This window comes from Pteropus medius, unplaced genomic scaffold, assembly GCF_902729225.1.
Source record: "Pteropus medius unplaced genomic scaffold, Ma_sr-lr_union100, whole genome shotgun sequence".
NCBI lineage: Eukaryota > Metazoa > Chordata > Mammalia > Chiroptera > Pteropodidae > Pteropus > Pteropus medius.
The window spans coordinates 448,723-462,383 of record NW_024354360.1 but is presented as its reverse complement, the minus strand read 5'-3'; positions in this window follow the sequence as shown (position 1 = coordinate 462,383).

The window sequence follows — 13,661 nt, the reverse complement described above, 5'->3', positions numbered from 1 at the left end:
AATATATAAATTTTATATACAATATATAATTTTGAAATTACAAAAAAGTATAGCTGCATCATTTTATAGGTGATTTTTGTGAAGACATATTAAATAAAAAGGAAGAATTCAAAGGGAAGCTAAAATCTCACCAACACCAGAATAGGCCTGCTTACACGGCAATGTCATCACCAGGCCCCAGGTTCCTTCCTCCTCCAGCAATCAAGCCAGTCCATTTTGCCATTAAAGCTATGACATGTCCCAAGTTCAGAATCATGAAAGAGTGAAAGGAGCTTGTGTTAGGAATCAATAAAATCCTGATGCAAAACACGTGCTTCTGACATGTCCCCCATCAGCCCCTGAACTAGCCAGCCTTGCCAAGAACTCAGAGATACGGCGGCCAGAACACAATACTCATGGAGTGGGTGGAGAATCATTGTTTTTAATGGAACCTTCCATGTACCTGAAGGTCAGCCTGCCCTGTCCCGTTGTTTATAGCAGAGACTTTCCAGGAGATTCATCAGCTTGGCAGCAAACAGGCAAACGACAGAAATGTTAAGACACCCTCTCCTTCATCACTGCCTCTTTGACAGCTGTATTTGGCCTGAGGTGGAAGCTCCTTGCTGGAAAAATCAATAATGTCCTCAGCAGCCACAGCGTTTTTCAATGGATCTCATTGTTTCTCTCCTGTTAGAGAAAGGCAGTGGCTGTCACAGAATGTTGTATTTGTTAAATCTGCAACTTTAGTGGAAATTCATCATCAAGCACTCCGACAAAAGATTAAAAGCACCCTAAAACTCCTGCCTCACTTCACCTTCCTGCTCAAAGGGTAGGATCTACCTAGACACTTACGGTGTGGGCTCAAGGGACATGGGTGAGATGAAATACTAAAGTGAGGTGGGTGGTGGCTCCCCTAAGCCTCTCTGTGAATGGGACAGTGGGGACATGGGAGTGGGACAAACCAGACAGATTGGCAGAGCGGGTGTCACAAGTGATGACATAGTCTAAAGAGCTTCACTTTTCCTTGTCTTTCCTTGACTCTGGAGATGGCGTCTGTTATTCTGTCACTCAAGGTCACGGTCCCTGAGGACTTTGGAAGGCAGTGGTGTCCCTCCACATCAGGCTGGCTCCTTCCCCCATTCAGATCTGCAAAAACCCCTTTTCTCAGGTAGTCAGTCCTGAATAACTGTCTAGGGAAGCTACCACATCAAATCTCCCTCCCAGCACTCGATACTCAAAATGATAGGCTTACCTATTTCTTATTCTTAAATAATTACTGCCTCCACCATGGACCATCAGGTCTTATAAATTGACAGCATAAATTACCTCATCTCCTTGGATCTCCAGCAGAGCATATGCATGATAATGTTATTTTTTGGTTTATTTTTACTTTTTAACAGCTTTATTGAGATATAATTCATTTACCATATGATTCACTCATTTCATTGTATAAATCAATAGCTTTTAGCATATACATAGATCCCCAATCTAATTTTAGAACATTTTGTCACCCCCCCCAAAAAACCTTGTATCTATTAGCAATCATTTCCCATTTCCCCACATTCCTTTTCCTGCCCCTGTCCTAATAAACCACTTTATTTCTGTTCTTCAGATTTCAAATTCTGAACATTTTCATATAAATAGAATCATACAATATATGGTCATTTGTGACCATACAATATATGGTCACTAAGCACGTTTCAAGGTTTATCTTAGTGACCATACAATATATGGTCACTAAGCACGTTTTCAAGGTTCATCTACTTTGTGTCAGTACTCCGATCCTTTTTATTGTTGAATAATATTCAGTGTATGTATACACCACATTTTGTTTAATCATTAGTTGATGGGTATTTGGGCTGTTCCCACTGTCTAGCTCTCATGAATGGTGTTGCTATGAACATCTGTGCACAAGTTTTTCCATGAACATATGTTTCAGTTCTCCTGGGCGTAAGTATACAAGAGGAGTTGCTGAACCATGTGGTCAGTCTATGTTCACTTTTTAAAGAAATAATCAAACTGTTTTACAAAGAGGCTGTACCATCTCACATCCCAGAAGCAGAAAGTCCCAGTGTCTCCAGTCCTCCCCTCATTTCTTCTTAACCATCATCTTTATTACAGTGGCTTAGTGGCTGTGATGTGGTCCTTCTCTATGGTTTTAATTTGCATTTCCCTAATAACTAATCATATTGATCACCTTTTCATGTGCTCATTGCCCACGTGTGTATCTTCTTTGGAGAAATACCTATACAGGTCATCTCTTCTTTTGATTGTGGTAAAATACTCCACACATAAATTTCATCACCTTCAGCACTTTTAAGTGTTCAGTTCAGTAGTGCTGAGTATACTCACATTGTTGTGCAATCTATCGCCAGAACTTTTTCATATCTATTAAACAACTCCCCTCTCTTCTTTACCCAGCCTTGGCTGTCACCACTCCACTTCTGGGAGTTTGACAGCCTGCTCATGAATTACGCCGAGTGACTCTCGTCGCCCCCCAGGCAGCCTGATCCTCTATCGGGCATTAACCACCCTAAAGGACCATTTCTCAGATATTACCCAATACTTCTTGGGTGTTTCAGATTTCAAGATTATGTCCTTCAGTCACAGAGTAGTTTCAATTAATGTCGGATGGCAAGCAGTCATTGCCCCTCACATGGAAATTCTTGTCCAAAGTCCCAGTAGACGTCGCTGGGTGGCGCTCACAGGCTTTTGTTATAGCCTCATCTAAGTCCCACACAAGGCTCTTTACTGTAGAGAATTTGCTCACACAGCATTCCAGCCTCTATTATGCACTGTTTGAAATTAACAACCTGTGAGGGCTCAGGCAATCTTGTCTGTTCCCACTCACATGTCCAATTAATGTTTCCTGAGGAACAGATGTACCTGCCTACTGTTCTACAATACCGGGCAGAGGAAATATCCACTCCCATCACACATTCAGGTAAAAGAGATGAAGCCACTTCACAAAAAGTCTGTTCAGACACATCAGATTTTGTCCAGATTTTTACCTTAATCCATCGGTCCCTGTATTTTTAACTGGTGCCCCCTTAGGACTTCACCCATGGGCTTTGGTTTTACAACACCAGGTTCCCAGGTAGGGGATATGTTCCCTTGTCAGATGTAATATCTATTCCCAGAAAGGTGAAAGGACACAATTTACTTACATAAAGCCTATTTAAACCTTCCAACTTTCATCCAAACTTCCTCCTTATTGACCCTTGCATTTCTGCATTCTCTCTGTGTAACTGTAGCCTCCCTTGCAACTTCAACAATTGACTTTCATCTCATGCCATGGAGTCCAAGAAACTTCTCTATCCCTGACCACTTATGTGCCCCAATGGAGACTGAGCCAAGGGACTCTGGCCCTTTTGTCAATCTTTCTATTGATTGAATTGTGGTACCATCACCCCAAGTGATTATAGGTCAAGCTCTTATTGCCATTTTTGGCTTAAATCTTTCCAAATTCCTCCAAACTAGATGAAAAAAACAGATTTGCTTAGGGCCTTCAATGTTGGGGGACCAGCAGGGGCTCCCTTTGGTCCACTTGACCTCCTAGAGTTTGCGTTAAGACCTCTATTTTGAGCTTCAATGGCTGCTCTATTCACTCCACTTCTTAACAACTGTTTAAGGATTCCACTGATCTAGCACAAACCTCATGACACCACCCTCTGCCTATCCCCATTACTTTGGCAATCATAGCCACCTTCGTTACTTGTTGTTCCAGCACACCTTTTTCCTATAGAAATGGATCTGAGACTAGAGGCTGTAATTTGAGCTAGGCTTATATCCATATCCTCAACACATCCTTCAGCTGGAGTTCTGAAACAGAGGCTGTCATTCTTATTGGTCACAAGCTAAGCTTGGCCCATCTCTTACTCTCATTTGAATTATCATGTATAACAATAATCAAGAGATTGTATTTTTTTTATCTTTTCCTATTAGTTTGCATTTTCTTATTTATTTATTTTTATTTATTCATTCTTATTTTAATTCTTATTCTTTCATTTCTATTGGAATCAGTGGACCAGCTCCCCAGAATTTGGATCCATCACCTCTAAATTCCATTGGCAACTTTTACCTCCAGTAACAGACTTCAGCGTAGCAGCTCCTCTAAACCATGGGTGCAGACCAGGTGGACACCAAGCATCAAAGCTTCCTCATCCCGATCTCCCTTTTGTTCTTTCTCTCTTCAAACCACATTTGTCAGTGATCCAGGGTCATTCTAGCTAATTCCACTTTTTCCTGACACCAACTCTTCTGTTCACCCCTCACCTGCTGTGTTGCAATTTGATTCTAGCACTAAACACCCAGAGTTAACACAGACCTCACATGTTAGAAGGCACTGTTCCGAAAAGTACTGTCCTTACTTCTGATGTCAGCACACTTTGGGAGTTCCAGACTACCCACAATTCAGTCCCACTGGCTACCAATCTAAGGACTTTCCATGATTCCAGGGTCGGATAATTCACTAGAACAGCTCACGAACTCAGCAAGATGCTATATTGATGAGTAAGTACTATTATAAAGAATATAGACCATGACCAGGCAAATGAAGAGATGCAGAGAGAGAGGTCTGGGAGGGTCCCAAACACAGTGTCTCTGAATCCTCTTCCTAAGGAACCTGGCCAGCATCCTGTCCCAGCCCATCTACATGTTTACTACCAGGAGGCACCATTGAGCTTCAGTGTCCAGAGTTTTCACTGGGGTTTCACTACATAGACATGACCTCAATCTCCAGCTGCCCCATCTCTGGAAGTTGGAAAGTTGGATCGATGTCATGGGCTCAAAACCCCAACCCTCTAATCATGTGGTTAGTCTTTCTGCATGGCCATCCTCCACCCTAAACTGACTATGGGTCCACCATGAGCCACCTTGTTAGCACAAACTTCTATGTGGTCCAAGGGCTCATGAATAGCAAGACACTCATATCATTTAGGAAATTCCAAGGATTTAGAAGTTCCATGCAGGGAATTCAGGACAAGAACAGACAAGAGCAGGCCCTTACCCCCAACCCAAACCAGAAGGTCTCCAGCCACAGGGCATCCATGGAGGCCACTGGCCCAACCCCAAGCCCTGTGAGAAACAGCCCTCCACCTGAAATCACATGTCTGGCATCAGGCACACTCACCTGACCTGATGTCTACTTCCCTCGCAGTAAGATTCCACTTACTGCCTTAGAGTCATTTCCAGCTTCCAGGTTCTAATTCTCATTGGCTCCAAAAGGGATGGGTGGTATCTTCTCCCCGTCCTGTCTCTGATCCCCAGACTCCACTGTGGAAGTCCCACTGACTTCTCTCTCAGAGACCATCTCTGCATGCTACTTGGATGGAAGAATGCACCCTCACTAGGGGCACACATCACGTCTCTGGACATCTACTTGCCTTTTCCATTCATTGGATGACCAGAGACCACTCAGGTCTGTAAAGCGGAATCGATGTGGCCAGGATACCAAGCCAGGCACTCTGTAACCAAACTCTCATTGCTCATTTCAAAACCCTGACTGAGTGTCTTGTGATGAGGAAAATGATTTTCTCTGAATAGTTGTGATCTTCCCCCCTCCTCTGCCTGAGGTCTCTCTCTATAGATGTTTGTGGGTAGGGAGCAATTCTGAGGGAAGCCTGTGGCCTGAACCTCAAGTCTCATTGAGGCAGCAGTTTACTAGGCAGGATGTCTCCATGTTCTCAAGGCTCCACGTGGGGACTCAGTAGCTCCACCAGACGGAGCCAAGTCTTTGATGAATTAATGACACAGATAAGACTAAACCCCACTGACCTGGGAGTTGGTACTGAGTTAATCCCACCCTTGCTTGAAAATAGCAGCTCTTCCACAGCCAAATGCCGCATCCCACATTTCATGGCAGGTCCTGCTCACTGGCATGGCACTCTGGCCACTGAGGAAGCAGAGAGCCCCAAACCGCAGGAGGAGAGAAAGAGGGCTTCAACCAGAAAGAAAATACCAGTTCCAAGTCTGCAAACTACCATAGCGGCCTCTACGATTTTCCCACTCACTGGCCTCAGTCCTCCTTTCTATAACTAAGGCACCTACCATGCCCCTACAGCTCTGAGCTCCAGCTATTTGAAGACATCAAGCCAGGATTGGGTTCCTCCAGTTAAACCTGACATTCTCTGAAGCTAACAAATAAATAATAGCCAACACTTACAAAATGTTTACTGAATGCTATGTGTCCTGAATGCTATGCTTAGAAGTCTGAGAATATTATTAATCTGTTCAGTCTCATGGCCTATGAGAAAGATGTTGTAATATCTCCATTTTACAGATGAGAAAGTTGAGGCCTGATGACATGAACAGGAGCACTCGAGAGGTTACATCTACATAAAGAATTAAACCCCGGACAGCCTGGTTACATACTCTCTATTTGTCTAAAACATAAACCCACTTTTTGAAAAGTACAAAACCAAAAGTTACACCTATGAAAGCTGCCCAGTGCAAACTACAATGGTGAGTGGAAAATGTCGGAATGTGCCTAAGGTCTGTATCCTGGGGAAATCTACAAAAACAGGTAGCCTATCTCAAGGAACAATAAGACCTGTGTGCACGAAAGAGATGAAATGATAGCATACAATGAGTGACACTGGATATGACTATCTCTGCAAAGAGCCTAAATAACATAGTAGCAAATTTCATTTTAAAGCTCATTAAAATAATAATAAACCATGGACAAACAGGATTTATCCCTCAGGAAAGTAAGGATAATTCAAATAGGACGTTTATTAACATAATTCACCATATTAATGTAAAAGAAGAAACCCACATCTGCAGAGAAGCTAAAATAGCATTTAAAAAAATTCAGCATCCATTCCTGACTTAATTTGAAAATAACAATAAGTGGATATTTTCTTATTATGATTTTTAAAAAGCATATCTCAAACCAAAAACAAGTATCAAACTTGATAGTGAAACACCAGAAACATTCTCATGATGGCTCTGCTATTATCACATGTCAGTTTAAGGTAGGAGAAGAAAAAAAGAGACAAAAGTTGTGAAGAAGGCAAAGCCATTATTACTGAAAGATGGTACCGCCACAGGCTCAGGAAATCCAGACACAACTGAAGCACTACAGAAGAGTTAAGGTGGCTGGTGATCCAGCGCATGCTGAAGGAGTCTCTTTTCTATACGTAAACAAAACTAGCTTGACAGAGGGAGAAAAGAAAGAGTTCTCTTTATAAAGGCAACAGCGACAAATACATGTGAAAAGATATGAAAGGTGAAAACACATCTTGAAAACAAGAAATATGCAAGGCTGTGTAGGGAAATGAAGACTGCAGTGAGAGATGGAAAACAAACTAGAATAAAAGGCCAGCAGATCTCATTTTTCATCATTGGATAGAAGCTCAATAATGGAGTAGTGTCAGTTATCATCAAACAAATTGTAAATTAAATGTGGATTCACATCAAGACAACAGGATTCTCTTCTAAATGAGATATCGATGCTTGGCTTATTGTGGAAAAAATAAATATATGAGAATACCCGAGGAAATTGTGAAAAATAAGAGAAAACAATGGAAGATTATCTCTAACAAATGTTAAAACAGGTTATAATGACATAGGAATTGAAATAATTTCATATGACAAATGGATGAGTATATAATATGGAGAGACCAGGAAGAGACCTGGAAGAGACCCAAATATATATAAATATGGAAAGAAACACAAGCGAAGGCAATTCTTCAAGTCTTGGCTTGTGGCCCCACTGCTGACCACCCCTGGGGCCCAGGGTCCCAAGCTCTTTCAGCAGTGGCCCCAGGCCTGTGTCCTGCTTGGCCCCCAGTTCAGAACTGGGCAACTGGCTAGACGGGAGAGATGACATTGCAGACACTCTCTTACTCAGGTGCAGCCATGTGACCAAGTCTAGGACAGAGATATGGAAGCTGAATTCTGAGTGTGAATTCGCTCGTGCTGTCTCATACAGTAGCCAACAAAAATGCTGGAAGGCATATGTACAAGGATGCTCACTTAAGCAATCTGGACTGGACAGAATAATGTATAGTATGCTCACACATGAACATGTTGAATAGACATTAAAAAGAATTTGGCAATTCAACAAATAATTACAAAACATCTACTATGTACCACTTCTATGAATCAGACATGAATGGAATTTCTGCTCTCAAGGAGGTTACATTCTGTATGGAGAGAAAGACAGTATACAGATAGATGATAGATGGGGGCGGGGAGAGGATAGATATGATAGACTGATATATATAAATTATTGATAACTGATAGATTAGATAGATAGACAGCTAGACAGATTGATAACAATAAGAAGTGTGTGCCGTTTGAAATAGAGTGGTCAGGTAAGAAGCCTCTGAGGAGCTGTTGGGCAGAGGCATGAATGATTTGAAAGCATGGGTACCACGAAGAGATGGAGAAGGATACTCTAGGGAGAGAAGGAGAGGTTGATGAGAGTGAGGTGCAGAGAAACAGGAGAGCAGCGGGCTGGTCACAGGAGAAGAATTTGGGCTTTCGTCTGAGGTATTGAGAAGCAGAAAAATAACATAATCAGATTTCAACATCAAAAGGACCATTCTAGCTGCTGTGTGGATAACACATTCCAGGAGGTCTGAAGTGGACTCTGGGAGTTCAACCAGGGGACAGCAGTGACTAACCAAGGGGCCCTGGAGGAGGGGCTGATGGTGGACAAGAGAGGGGTGGATGGTTGGAGGTGGGAGCCTTCTGAGGAGCCAGGGGTGGAATGCCAGGGAAAAGCAGAAATTGGAGATGGTTCCCAGACTTTTGACCTAAGCAATGGGAAGTTGTGAGAAGATCTCAGTGTACAAGCATTAAGTAATCAGCAAGATACTGTGACATGAGAAATATAAGCTACAGAATGATTAAGATAGGGCGTTGCCATGCATGTGCTTGTGCATCTGTGCAAGGTGTTGCAAGCAAGGGGGCAGGCCATTCTCTATGTCTGTATCCTGCTCTCAGCCCCACACATGGAGAGCCCTCAGTCCATTTTTATTTTAACATTTTGTCAATAAGCCAAATTTCCTCTGCCATCTGTTCTATTATTCGTGTTTCTCTTAATGCCCTACTACAATTTAAACTGGTTTGTGTTTTTTCTTTGTCTTTTATTTTCTTATTTTTAATGAACTTGATGGATTTTCACCTGGTGCCCATACCCGTGTCACCGGCACCCCAGTGTACACTTATGTGCCCTTTCACCTCCAGCCCCTCCCCCAGGGCAATCACTACCCTGACCGCTAACCGCACAGATGAATTTCACTGTTTCTGTACTTTATCTAGATGAAAACATACATCATGTGCTTTTTACTCCATGTTAATTGAGATTCGGCTCTACAGTTGTGTGTAGTTGCAGGTCATTGCTGTGTAAATATACTACAAACGATGTACCCACTCTGCTACTGCTGGGTGATCAGCTACTCCCAGTTTGGGGCTGTTACGAATAGTGCTGCTATGCACATTCTAGTTTGTGTCTTTTGGTGACATAGGCTCTGTTGGGATAAGCCTTGGAATTCCTGGCCCACACAATATGCAAATTTTCAGCTTCGGCAAAATCAGACCAGTTTCCACAATGACGGCATCGTCTACACTCCCAGAGGTGTAGGCTTCAGCTGTTTGCATGGTCTCCTACATTTGGCATCTGGCATTCTTCATAACTGAGTCATTCTGCTGGGCGAGGCTGCGATCAAACTTTGGTTTGTTCAGTGGGCTTTAAATTTTGGGAAGAGATGTGAGATACAGTATTATAGTTCAACAGGAGGCTTGCCTCTAGTTTTTATTTGCTCATATATTTATGCTCCTTTCTATGTCCATGCCCCTTCTCCAGCACAAGGAACTCTAATGGTCTTGCTGTGCAGACACTTGTTTGCATGTGTCTTGCACCGCGTCTGGGGTTTTCTCATGTGTGCATATGTTTTCAAAGATATAATGATAATGCTGCATACCCACCTTATACCTCGGTCTGTGTTTTGCTTTCTTCACCCAAAATGGTGACTTAATTGCCATCCATTCTGCTGTGTGCTCAGGTCACTGATGGAACATGTTAGAAACTGACCACCTGTCTCCCAGCCCCAGACCAGCCTCCTGTACTCGACACTGATTTTGGAGCCAAGGGACCAGCTGCAACGCTCCCAGGCCTGTCACCAGCAGCTTTCTGCATCCTCTTTGCTATTTAGCTTCCCAAGACCTGCAGAATCAAGGTCTCCTACATGCTCTTCTCTGTCTGACATGCAGAGGGTGGTTTCCACTCCTCTGTTGCAATATTTGAACATCTAATCTGTGGCCTCTAACTGCTGCATATCCCACTCTGGGGCCACTACCATGGTTTACCACGCTGTCCCAGCGATGGGCGGCATGGCCATGCACGTACAGATGGGCTTTTGCAATTCATCATTCCAATGACTAATGAAGGCTAGCATCTCTTCTGGAGACTGTGAGCCTCTTGAGTCCCCTCTTCTGTCACTCACCTGTTCGTGCCTTTTGCACATTCCCCACTGTCCTTTCTTGTTGCATGTGGCAGCTTTGCGGTCAATGTGGGAGGAGCCTCTTGTTGTTTTCATCATTGTAAATGTCTTTTCTCTTAGTCACTTGGCCATTAGTTGTCTCAGAAATATTCATTTTTAATGTAAACCAGAGTCATAAAAGCTCTATTTATCACCTATGCTTTCAGGGTTTTGTTTATGTAATTCTTGAGCTAGTCAGAGATTTTCTAACATGGGAAGGAAATCCCCTGCCTGACATTCACGCCCATAGCCCTCTCCTGCACTTGAAGGCTCTGCAGTGATCCAGGACCCCATGCCTGAGAGTGTCTGAACCTTTTCAGCAAACACCTTGGGAAAGCAGAAGCACATGGCTGGTGGAATGTGGATGAATGCTGGGAGATTCATCTCTGTAGGGAAGTTGGGCCCAGGGGAGGTGAGGCCAGAACTGGCAGGTAGATGTGTCCAGCTGGTCCAAGAGGGGCTGTCCCATAGAAAGTGACCAAGACTTTTAAAAATATCTTCACTAAGGCCAGAATTTATTGGAAATGGTTTAAACCACCACGTGGAGATTTGCCTTCAGATTTCCTGATGATGAAAGACAGGGAAACTCTGCAATTATTCCTAGAGAAAGCTGCAGGCTCCCTTTGTGCACAATTTCTGCCAGCTCTGGCTTTCTTCTGGGGACAATGATTCTTGTGCAGGTCCTCCACCTCCCTCTAAAGGCCTGAAGGGGCTGCACCACTCTGGGAAGGCCCACCCAACTTGGCTGAGTTAACCTGAAAAAGTGTTAGAGACCTCCTGGTCTCAAACACTGCATTCTGAATGTCCCATTCAAGTCAAACTCTTTCAGTTCCCAAGACTTGCTTGTTCAAACCTGCAACAACTCGGTGGTATTGCTCAGTATGGGGTGTGAAAGTGGCCAGGAGAGTGGGCCAGGGAGGCAGTGAGCCATCTGGGAGGCAGGGCAGGGATTCTGTGCACACAGCTGAGGCCCAGAACTGGGAACCAGCAAGCCCTTTGCAGTTACTACTATTGCTATTGTCGTCGTTGGAGGAGCAAGCAGTCGAGGCCAGCTGGTTGTGGAGGACCGAGACTGCTACGTGTGAAGCTCCATGTCTCTGAGGAAGATCTCCTGTGTGGCCTTTCTCTGGGGTCTCAGTAGAGCTCAGCATCTTAGGTTTGCCTAAAATTAGCCTCCAGAGAGCTGCTGTTATTCCTGGTGGTGTTGAAGCCCTTGCCATGTCCCCTGTAAGCCACAACATCCTGGCCCCTGGCTCACTTGCCTGGCCCCGAGCAGAGGCCCTAAGCTCCCTGTCCCCATATCCCAGAGACCACCTCAGGAGGGCAGGACAGGGGAGCAGATGGTCCTGAAGGGAAAGAGCCTGCTGAAAGGCTAGCTGGACCCTTTTCTCCTTCTGTTTCTGCATTGTCTATGTTTGCTGTGAAACTCAGAATGTGTTAGCTGCAAGCAGACGTATCTGTTTGCCCAGTGTAGAGCACTTTCAGGAGGTTGAGTGTTGGGTGCTGCTATGGCCTGAGTTGTATCTCTCCCCTCAAATTCATATGCTGAAGCTCCAACCCCCAGGGACCTCAGAATGTGACTGTGTTTAGAAATGAAACCTTTAAAAGATAATCAGAGTAAAATGAGGTCAGTAGTGTGGGCCTAATACAAATCTGTCTGGTGTCCTTATAAGATTAGGACATAGACAGTCACTGAGGGAAGACCATGTGAGGACACAGGGAGAAGATGGTCATCTACACACCAAGGAGAAAGGCCTCAGGAGAAACCAACCCTGCCAACACCTTGACCTCAGACTTTCAACTCCAGGACTATGAGAGAATAAGTGTGTGCTGTTTAAGCCACATAGTTGGTGGTGCTTTGTTACACAGCCCGAGCTGACTGATATAGGTGTCAAGAGACTGAAGGTAGAGACAGGGGTCCTGTGAACACTGAGTGACCTGTCACCTGGGGCCAGAGGGCCTGCCTGTTCCCCTTTGGACTTAGGTCTTGGGAAGCCCTGGCAAGGAGAGACACAGTCATCCTCCTATTGAACAAGTTCTCCAATGACATCTGCTGAACGAAGCAGGGGTGGACAAAGGGCTGACAGGATTTCCTGAAATGTGAAGGAGAGAGAGACCTTGGCTTATAACATAGAAGGATGAACTATTCCCTCCCATAAATTACCTTCTTCTCCTGACTCGAAGGTTCTTGGATGGAGGAGGTTACTGTTGTCTGTTTTCTGGTTTTCACCATAGCACCTCTGGGTAGGGTAAGAGTTGGAAGTACATCTGTAACTGCTGTGGCCAGTTGGGGTCTGTTTCAGGATGAGGCTGAGCTCCCAGAGCTAGGTGACTCCCATGCCTGTCCTGGGCTATTGCTGAGTGCCAACCACCTGAACACTGAGAAGTACAAAAGAACATTTGAAGTTCATCGAGTCTGCAAATTGGGATGAACTTTGACAGCACGACGGTTTGTTTAGGTGTTTCTATGTCTGTTTCATCAACATCCTCACAGTGTCAGCGCTCCAGAAATCCTAGTGCAGTGGGCCTTGCTGTGCCAGGAACCTCTACCTTGGAAACTCCGAAGGTGGCTGTGGTGCCCCCCAGAGGGGAGCCACCCATGTCTTCAGTATCCTGATCCCTTTTAAAGGTGGGAGAGGGAAGAGGTCAGGTGAGACTTATAGATAAGACAGGAACCTGCAAAGATGTTTCCCAATTAAAACTGTTGCCTCTCTTCCTGTACTCTAGAAGCCTAGAGTGCTGTTGACCTGTGGCTTTATTTCAGTCAATTAGTTATGTTGGTTCTTCCAAGAAAGCCCGGTGCCGGCCTCACATAGGATGCTTGTGAGTCTGTCTTGAAGAAAAGGTCATGCATGGAACACAGCCTGCTCTGCAAGGAGCGGGGAGGGGTGCAAGCACAGACCACTGTCCTGGGTGAATTCCCTGTCCTTTATATTGTTATCATACCTAGGGCTCTGCAATGCAGAAATATTACTGAATGACTCCCTCCAACGCAGAGAGATTATCCATTGGTCCGACTCAGCAGATGCTTGCTGTCACCGTGAAGAAATAATAGCACCCCTGTGAACAGCCTCAGACCTGCTCGCAGGGGAAGCTGGTGCTGGGATCTTGATCGAAGGACCTGGTATCTGTGGGCAGCTCTCCTTGCAGGTTCTGTCAACTCCACCCTCCTTTCTCATCCCTGAGCCTGAG